Raw genomic sequence first — 9,717 nt, forward strand, 5'->3', positions numbered from 1 at the left:
AATGTATGTAATCAAAAAGGGAGAGCTTCAAAAAAATTTTTTTAATTTAATGGAAGAATAATCGAGAAAGATTTGTCAATTACTATATAGAGTCTCCTCCACAAAAAGGGGCAGTAGAATAACCATTTTTTCATGAATGACTGGGAAAGTCTTTCATTCAATTTTGACTAAATTAACTTTTCATCTATAAATAAGTCATCTGTGGACCAGCAGCCCCATTCAAGGATTAGTTCAAATTTTCATGTTTAGCTACTGTAGCATGCTACAGAAACATCCAGAGTAGTGAATACTGTTTGTAAATGACTAGCATATTGATAAAACTGGATATAATGAAGCAATCTCTAAAGAAAAATTGCCATGTGTAACATAATTGTAATTCTGGAAGTCCTCTGTCCTATGGACTCTTTAGGAGTTAATACCTTGTAAAACTAAGTAGCAAAAGTTATATCAGATTGAAACCACAAAACTCCTAGAAGAAAATAGGCAGTACCTCTGACATATGTCTTAGCAATATTTTTTTGATCTATCTCCTCAGGCAAGGGAAACAAAAGCAAGAATAAATAAACAGGACTACATCAAACTAAAGAGTTTTTGCACAGTGAAGGAAACTACCAACAAAACAAAAAGGCCACCTACTGACTGGGAGAAGATATTTGCAAATGATATATCTGATAAGGGGTTAATATCTGAAATACGTAAAGAAGTCATACTACTCAACATCAAAATAAAACAAACAAACAACCTGATTAAATAGCGGGAAGAGGACATGACTAGACATTTTTCCAAAGAACACATACAGATGGCCAACAGACACATGAAAAGATGTTCAACATCACTAATCATCAGGGAAATGCAAAACCACAATGAGATAGTGCATCACACCTGTCAGAATGGCTATTATCAAAAAGACAAGAGATAAGTCTTGGCTAGAATATGGAAAAAGGGAAACCATTGTGCACTATTGGTGGGAATGTAAATTGATGGAAAACAGTATGGAGGTTCCTCAAAAATTAAAAATAGAGCTACCGTATGATCCAGCAATTCCACTTCTAGGTATTTACCTGAAGAAAACAAAAAATACTAATTCAAAAAGATACATGTGGGCTTCCCTGGTGGTGCAGTGGTTGGGAATCTGCCTGCTAGTGCAGGGGACACGGGTTCAAGCCCTGGTCTGGGAGGATCCCACATGCCTCGGAGCAACTAGGCCCGTGAGCCACAACTACTGAGCCTGCACATCAGGAGTCTGTGCTCCGCAACAAGAGAGGCCACGATAGTGAGAGGCCCGCGCACTGCGAAGAAGAGTGGCCCCCACTTGCCACAACTAGAGAAAGCCCTCGCACAGAAATGAAGACCCAACACAGCCAAAAATAAATAAAAAACAAAAAAACAAAAAAAACCTCCATCCCACACCACAATCTTTATTAAAACAAACAAACAAACAAACAAACAAACAAAAAACAAAAAGATACATGCACTCCTATGTCCATAGCAGCATTATTTACAATAGCCAAGATATGGAAGCAACCTAAGCATTCTTCAAGAGAGGAACAGATAGGGGCTTCCCTGGTGACACAGTGGTTAAGAATCCGCCTGCCAATGCAGGAGACACACGTTCAAGCCCTGGCCCGGGAAGATCCCACATGCCGTGGAGCAACTAAGCCCATGTGCCACAACTAGTGAGCCTGCGCTCTAGAGCCTGTGAGCCACAACTGTGGAGCCCACATGCCACAACTACTGAAGCCCGCACACGTAGAGCCCATGCTTCACAAGAGAAGCCACTGCAATGAGAAGCTTATGCACCGCAATGAAGAGTAGCCCCCACTCGCCACAACTAGAGGAAGCCCATGCACAGCAAAGAAGACCCAACACAGCCAAAAATAAAAGTAAATAAATAAAATTTTTTAAAAAGAGGAACAGATAAAGATGATGTGGTATATATACATACAACAGAATATTACTCAGCCATTTAAAAAAAGAAAAAAGAAATCTTGCCATTGCGGCAACATGGATGGACCTGGAGGGTATTATGCTAAGTGAAATAAGTCAGACAGAGAAAGACAAATACCGTATGATTTCACTTATATGTGGAATCTAAAAAACTAAGGAAACAAAAACAAAAACAGACTCATAGATTCAGAAGGGGGGAGGGTGGGGATGAAATAGGTGAAGGGAATTAAGAAGTACAAACTTCAAGTTATGAAATAAATATGCCATGGGGATATTAATGTATAGTATAAGGAATATGGTCAATAATATTGTAATAACTTTGTATGGGGATGATGGTTACTAGATTTATCATGGTGATCATTTCATAATGTATGCAAATGTCAAGTCACTATGTATTACATCTGAACTAACACTGTAGGGGCTTCCCTGGTGGCGCAGTGGTTGAGAATCTGCCTGCCAATGCAGGGGACATGGGTTCGAGCCCTGGTCTGGGAAGATCCCACATGCCACGGAGCAACTGGGCCCGTGAGCCACAACTGCTGAGCCTGCGCGTCTGGAGCCTGTGCTCCGCAACAAGAGAGGCCGCGACAGTGAGAGGCCCGCGCACTGCGATGAGGAGTGGCCCCCGCTCGCCGCAACTGGAGAGGGCCCTCGCACAGAAACGAAGACCCAACACAGCAAAAATAAATAAATAAATAAATAAATTAAAAAAAAAAAAAAAAAAATGAACTAACAGTGTATTTCAATTTTTTTTTTAAATTGTTTATTAATTTTCTGGCTGCATTGGGTCTTTGTTGCAGTGTGCGGGCTTCTCATTGCAGTGGCCTCTCCCATTGCGGAGCATGGGCTCTAGGCGTGTGGGACTCAGTAGTTGTGGCACGCGGGCCTAATTCCTCCGCGGCATGTGGGATCTTCGTGGACTAGGGCTTGAACCCACTTCCCCAGCATTGGCAGGCAGACTCCTAACCACTGCGCCACCAGGGAAGTCCCTCAATTTTTTTAATACACACAAAAAAAGTTATGTCAGAAAACGCTGAACATTTTGTCTTCAGCCTGTTCAACTTATTACTATTTTTTGTCTTTCCAAATGCCTCTCAGTCTTGTGCATTTGGCACTAAAATGAATCCCCCAAAGGAGTTCCCTTTACTGCTCAAATTGTTCCACATTTGACTGGCTATCATCATTTTACCATTTTAGTGAAAATATTGATGACTCTCCACAGAATGAGCTGCTGTTTTCAGGGCATATTCTTTTTTTTTTTTTTTTAAATTAATACAACTGAGTTTATTTATTTATTTATTTATTTATTTATTTATTTATTTTTAAGAATTTCACTTTTTAATCTATCTATTTATTTATTTTTGGCTGTGTTGGGTCTTCGTTTCTGTGCGAGGGCTTTCTCTAGTTGCGGCAAGCGGGGGCCACTCTTCATCGCGGTGCGTGGGCCACTCACTATTGCGGCCTCTCTTGTTGCGGAGCACAGGCTCCAGATGCGCAGGCTCAGTAGTTGTGGCTCACAGGCCTAGTTGCTCCGCAGCATGTGGGATCTTCCCAGAGCAGGGTTCGAACCCGTGTCCCCTGCATTGGCAGGCAGATTCTCAACCGCTGCGCCACCAGGGAAGCCCCACAGGGCATATTCTTACTCCGAACAAAATAACACTAACAGCACTGCTACCACACACCAGGCTCACAAGCCCAGCTGCTCACTTCAGGCTGGCAACAGGCCAAGGAATGCTGGAACTGGAGTCAGGAAGGCAGAGGTTCTTGGCATTGGTGGTGCCTCTATTATGTGAGTGATTTAGAGGTGGTGATTCTACTCTCTGTTATGCTGTCTCGCACCATACCTTTGTTATTTTACCTATAAGATGAAAACAAGCCCGAGAACTAACACTTCATTGCTTTTGTCTGTTACATTTCTGTTTTGCCCTCCTGTAATCAGGCCTTCAAGAGCAGGAATTATTGATCCCAGCATAGTGCCTGGCACATAGCAGGTATAAACATGCTTGTAGGAATAACTGAAAAGTTCAGGAAAAAATATTAAGTAGTTTGTCAATGCAGATGTCAATGTTTAATAATAAACAATGTCACGTGTACCCATTGGAGAAGTAGGGACTCACTGCTACATGTTCCATAGCATGGCCTCCCCTTGCACCCATATCACCGTGTCCAGTTACCATTAATGACATTTAGTCATATGATATATTTGACCCACAACTGTAGATATATAGTGATTTTTTAAAATTTAATTTTGAATGCGCACCCTAACCCAACACAGAGCCAACTCCCTGTTACTAACCCACTGTACTAATCAGACATGTCATATGTCCTGCCTGGCCCAGATAGGCCTGGAGTCTGGGTTCCAGGACAACAAAACAAACTACTGATTATCCTAGTCCTGCTGGGTTAAAGAGATCCTTATTTTCCTTTCATGAAAATAGGCAGATGCCATAGCTATGCTCCTTACTGCATTTTCCTGCTAAAAGAACAAATGTAAATCCCAACCCACGGGGCATGGAGAGAGGGTGGAGATCATCCTCTTGGAATTCATCAACATGGCCATGCAATCAATTAATGTGATTATACATAAAAATGCTAAGACATCAAAAATAAAAAATAAATCAAAAAATAAGAAGAAAAATAAAAATAATCAAAATATTTTCCTTAAGGAAAAGAAGAAAATCCCAAGGACCTATGAAAATGATGGTAGAATTCTGAGGCCATCTTTTTTTCACCAGATTTAGTTAACTACCAGGCATTTTTTTAAAAATCTGAATAAATGACCTTTAACACAAATATTATATCTATGATTCATGGTCAGAGGACTCAGTTATGGTGTGTGGAGTCAACCAAAGTCCATCAGAAATGGAAATCATCACCCAAGTTATTTTATTACCCAGCCAACTACAGAAATGAGCATTAGTAAATACAACTAATTAGTTGGTTTTAGAGATGTTTATTTTACTGGATTTGGGGAGTGAAGTTCCCAGTTGGGAGATTATTACAGAAAGGTTCTTTAAGAAAATGGCATCATGGTCTCATAAAACTTATTAAAATCAGTGATTATTTTTTTAGATCCCAGATCCCTGTCCAGAGAATCCACTGTCAAGTCACCAATTCATGTTTCAAATCATAGAATAATTGAAATTGAGCAGGACCCTGTGGGGCACTCCCAGGTACAAATCCTTTCCATGTCCCTTTCTTTTATTTATTTATTTATTTATTTATGGCTGCATTGGGTCTTCGTTGCTGTATGCGGGCTTTCTCTAGTTGCGGCGAGCGGGGACTACTCTTTGTTGTGGTGTGTGGGCTTGTCATTGGGGTGGCTTCTCTTGTTGCAGAGCATGGGCTCTAGGCACATGGGCTTCAGTAGTTGTGGCACGTGGGCTCAGTAGTTGTGGTGCACGGGCTTAGTTGCTCAGTGGCATGTGGGATCTTCCTGGACCAGGGCTTGAACCTGTGTCCCCTGCATTGGCGGGCAGATTCTTAACCACTGCACCACCAGGGAAGTCTGGTGTCCATTTAAGGGAGGGAGTGCAGGAACAAAGGAAGGGCAATCAAGAAACAATAGTGCAGGGATGGGGCAGGGTCCTGGTTCCTCCTTAAGGAATATACATAACAATATATCTTTGAGTCCTTCTGTAGGAACTAAGGGCCCCACCCAGGTGGAGGATGGTAACTTCAGGCTGAGCACAAGATTCCTGGAACATCACCCTGTTACCTCACCACTAACCAATCAGAAGAAAGTCTGCACACAGTGGAAGATAACAAAGACTCTTGACACCTTCCCCAAATGATTAACTTCCCATTTCTCCCTTTAAGAAACTTTCATGGTCAACCAGAATCTTCAGAGTTGGTTCTTGGACATGAGTCTGCCTTCTCCCCAGGTTGCTAGCCCCCTAAATAAAGCAAACTTTCCTTTCCAACCAACACTTGTCTCTTGACAAGTTGTCTCTTGCATACTGGCTTTCAAGCAGTGAACAGCCAAATATGAGTTCAGTAACATCAATGCCAAAGCAGGCACCCACTGTATAAGGCAAACAGCCAAAATTCCTTTTGTAGGAGACCAAAACTCATCTTGGAAATGTTAAGGAATTCAGAGACCTAAGAATTCTGTAATAGCCAGAAATTTCTGTCTTCAAAACAGAGAAGCCTTCCTCTTTGCTTGCTTCATATAATTCTCCACTTTTATGACTTAAATGCAAGATGAGGAGGAAGAGGGGGAGGAGAGGACAAAGAAAGGGAAAGGGTAGGAGATGTATTCTTATACTCTGCCTCTCTGGATTAGATTTCACCACCACCCCCAATTAAGCACTCCTTTTTTAGTATCCCAATGGCTCTCCACAATTAGCTGGATCCTACCTAACCCTAAAGCTTTATCTCTGATCCAAGCCACCCCCTTCCCTCCCACTTATACCAAAGGATTTAGGGTCACCTCAGCCTAGAAATTTGCCATTCTAAGTGTGGTCCTTGAACCAGCAACCATGATGTTTCCTGGGAGCATGTTAGAACTGCTGAGTCTCGAGGCCCCACCCCAGACCTGCTGAACCAGAATCTGCATTTTAACAAGATTACTAGGGGTTCACTGAACACAAAGTTTGAGAAGATCTGCTCCAGAGAAACCTTCTTCTCTGCCCATCCCCCCCCCCACTTGAACCACTGTAAAATTAGCTCCAAGAAGCCATCAAGTTATCTGCACCTTATCTTGGAAGCCTTTCCTTACAAGCCTTTTCTTTCCTCCTGCTTTCATCTTAGTTATTTTTTTTGGGGTGTGACAAAAATTTATGTGGGTAAATTTGCATAGGCAAATGTCAACCACACCTTGATTGGTATGGCTTTTGGTTTTCAGTCTCCCCCACCCTACCCAACTAATTTGTAAACTCCTTGAATTTACTGAATCTTACCTTATTCTATTTGGAAGCCCAGTGTCTAGAACAATGCCTATCAAATGGATTTGGTAACTTCTGTTGCCTGAGTAAATAAATAATTGACTTCTAAAGCCCACTCTCTCTTGTAATTAGACTCAGCCACCTGAAGGGCCATCTAATCCTTAGTAGAGTTTGAAGGGATTTCAGAATCACACATCTTTAATTTCACATGACTTTTAAAATTTGGCACTAAATTATTCTTAGAGATGCAACCCCTCCTCATCCTGTTTCTAGTAGAAAGGATGCTGCCCTGAGCCAAAATGAAAGGGTCTGCCATCTTACTATGCCACCACAGGCTTACACTCTGTGTAATCCTTTGGCCTAAGGGCAAGCATGAGTCTCTTCCTGCCCAGACCCCAGAATGGCCCTCTTTGACTCTAAAGCCAAAACTCTCCTAGCAGCCAACAGAACAATCCATTCCACCACATTTAGTTCTGTGACCTTCAACCTCCTGGGTTTCCAAGAATCCTTAACAAGGAGAAACCACAGGAACTTATCAATAATAGAAGTAAGAATTTATAACACCCAGTTTTGGAAGGATGTGAGAAAATGAATAATCTGGCACATTAATGCTAAGGGTGTTCATTGATAACACTCTTGGAGAGTATTTGAATCATAGCTGTGAAAAATTTTTGTGCATAGCTACCAACCCAGAATTTATATTTCTAGAAATATATATTTACAGGCACATAAAGATATACCAAGAGTATTCATGTAACGTAGCTTGAAATTGCCACACACACACACACAAATCCACAAAAACAAACAAACCAACAAACAAAAATTTAAAAAGTAGAAACAAAGTAAACATCTCTCAATGGGATGTTTGGCAATGGTTACATAAACATGCTCATTTATTTACATGAGAAATAAACAGCCACGAAAAGAATTTGATTATTCCTTATGTACCCACTTAAAAAGATGTCCGCAGTCTATTGTGGTTTTTTGTTTATTTATTTATTTATTTATTTATTTGGCTGCATTTGGGTCTTTGTTGCTGCGTGAGGGCTTTCTCTAGTTGCGGCGAGCAGGGGCTACTCTTCGTTGTGGTGCGCGGGCTTCTCATTGCGGTGGCTTCTCTTGTTGTGGAGCACAGGCTCTAGGTGTGCGGGCTTCAGTAATTGTGGCTTGCAGGCTCTAGAGCACAGGCTCAGTAGTTGTGGCACACGGCCTTAGTTGCTCCACGGCATGTGGGATCTTCCTGGACCAGGGATCGAAACAGTGTCCCGTGCATTGGCAGGTGGATTCTTAACCACTGCACCACCAGAGGAGTCCCTCATAGTCTATTGTTAAGTTAAAAAAGCAAGTGGTAGGTTATATAGTATGAGCCCACTTTTTAATAAACGTATTTGTTGATATATGTATATATGTGTTTATAGAAATATATTTTTGGTATACTACTTTTAAAAGGCTGAGTGAATGCGCAAAAAGGTAGTGGAAATATGTGAGGTTGTTGCTTTTTTGTGTGTTTCTCAGTTTTTCAAATATTCTATGTGAATATGTGTTAATTTTTTAACCATGCCTGAGAACAATAGAAAAGACATAAACAAGCAAACTAAACTACAAGCTCATCTTCTACTGAATTACAGAAACAAATTGTGGTAACACAGATAAAACAAGAAATTTGTTTTGTTTTGTTTTTTGGCCGCACCACATGGCTTGTGGGATCTTAGTTCCCCAAACAGGGATTGAACCCATGCCCTCAGCAGTGAGAGCACAGAGTCCTAACCACTGGACCGCCAGGCAAGTCCCAAGAAATTTGTTTTGAACACAAAAAAATTGTGAAATTTTCAGAACAAAAAAAAGTATCACTTTCTGGACTTCCCTGGCAGTCCAGTGGTTAAGACTCCACACTTCCACTGCAGTGGGCATGGGTTAGATCCCTGGTTGGGAAGTTCCTCATGCTGCTGCGGTGCAGCCAAAAAAGAAATCACTTCTTGTTTCCCCTGAAATCCACTGAAAATCCTCAGTCAAATCAGGAAGAGAAGAACTGTGATTTGAAAATAGCCCACAGCCCCCCTGCACCCCCTCCGCCCCCACCCCCAGAGGAGAGGCTCCACTATCCTTTCCAACACAGTGCTCCAGGGAGCTCTTACAAATGACTTAGCTTGGAAGAAACACATTAGCTCTCCTTAACTGTGAATCTGTTTGACTCAGTCCTCTCCCCATCTTTCTTGCAGCATTCACCAGGGATATACTTTACAGCCACCATGTGCACCCATGGATGTCCCATCCATGGTTATTACATGCCCTGGACCTTGGCTTCACGTTCTTTCTTAGGACTCCAACTCCAGAGAGAACATCATATCATACTCAGAGTGACAATGACATTATTGTTCTTGCTCTAATTTATTTTTAGAAGTAATTTGCACACATTCATATGCAACTTAAGCTTCCATCATGATCCAAACAGAATTGCACTTAATAATTGCTCAAATGTTTCATCATTGAAAAAGTATTTTGTATGCTTGGATTGCCCTTCATAAGCCAGAACCAAAATTCTGCACCAAGATTGTTAACAGTGAGAAGTATTTTAAATTTTCTTCTTTTTTGCATATTGGTACTTTTTAACGTTCCACACTGAATATTTATTGCATTTGAAATAGAGAATGACTGCACAGCAGGCAATGTGCTAAGAATTTTACATGCATCATCTTAGAAAATCCTCCCAACCGTGTCTGAGGTACTATTATTAACCCACATTGCAGAAAAGGAAACAAAAGCCACTGAGGTTAAATAACTTGCCTAGTTCAGCTCCACTACCTGACTTTATACAAACCACTCATTCTCTTAGGCTTTCAATTTTATAGCCTATAAAACTAAGATAGTATCTACCTCATCAAGT

Source organism: Balaenoptera ricei, chromosome 15 (genome assembly GCF_028023285.1).
Source record: "Balaenoptera ricei isolate mBalRic1 chromosome 15, mBalRic1.hap2, whole genome shotgun sequence".
Lineage (NCBI taxonomy): Eukaryota > Metazoa > Chordata > Mammalia > Artiodactyla > Balaenopteridae > Balaenoptera > Balaenoptera ricei.